The following is a 1066-nucleotide window of genomic DNA, read 5'->3' as shown; positions in this document are numbered from 1 at the left end:
ATAAGGAGAGAAAATTGCACAGGATTCTGCAGCAAGAAAACCCAGGAGAAGTGCAAAAGGGTAAAATGGAAAGCCTCAGGACAGTTTGATAAATCCTCAGTATAAGGGGATGCACAGTGTGATAAGGCCTGGTATGGCTTCAAGGTCTGAAAACTCACTACAGAATGCACAGAATTCATGAGGCACAAGGACATATCACTTGACAAATGTTCAAATGTTCACATGCATATGTTCCAGGTTATTTGTTTCTGCACTGCCCAACCTCAATGACCCACATTATGAAGATGTTTTATATGATAATGTAAACTTGACCTGTTGGAAACTGGGTAGCCAAATGTGTCACTAAATTTGATGCACAGGTAGGAGAGAAACTCGTGTCATTGTGAAAATTACAGCTGTGGATGCTGAGGTGTAGCAAAAGAGGATTTGGTTCAGGGTGATATGTTGCACCTCATGTTGGAAGAACTTGCACCACTTCAGAATGACCAGCATAATATTTTTTTTGAAGAGCATCCCAATGAGAATGAGGAATATAGGGAGGAGGCTTGTGAAAATGATAAAATTTATTAAGGAAAAATGGAATGAATGCCAATACTTCCTTGCGAAGCACATACCCATCTTAAGTGAAATGAACACAGTGAGTTCATATGAATACATATTTCACAGTACTTGGGCTGCACACAAAATTTCCTAACACTAGGTCATTGAAAACACTGAATTTTAGGCACATTTCTGCAATTAAATTTTAAAAGAAGTGTACTGTAGATATACATGTACACAACCAAGCACATTTAATGTAGAGGAAATATACCTGGTCCTTTCTTTCACATCCTAATTCCACTTAAGGCTTCTGAGCTATAGAGAAAGGATTCCAGTAACCAGGATCTAATCTGTACACAGATGTTCCTAGGTCTACAGTTTTTAAGTTAGGACCTGAGCTGTAAGAAATATTATGCATTTTATTTCTGTGGAAGTAAATTACCATAACATATTTCTGCAGCTGAACTTCCATGAAAACAGAATCATGTTTCATACCAGGTAAACTTCAAAACTTGAATTGAGGTTT

This window comes from Octodon degus, unplaced genomic scaffold (assembly GCF_000260255.1).
Source record: "Octodon degus isolate 3935 unplaced genomic scaffold, OctDeg1.0 scaffold00570, whole genome shotgun sequence".
NCBI classification, from domain to species: Eukaryota; Metazoa; Chordata; class Mammalia; order Rodentia; family Octodontidae; genus Octodon; species Octodon degus.
The sequence above is the reverse complement of the archived record's forward strand: the minus strand, read 5'-3'. Positions refer to the sequence as shown.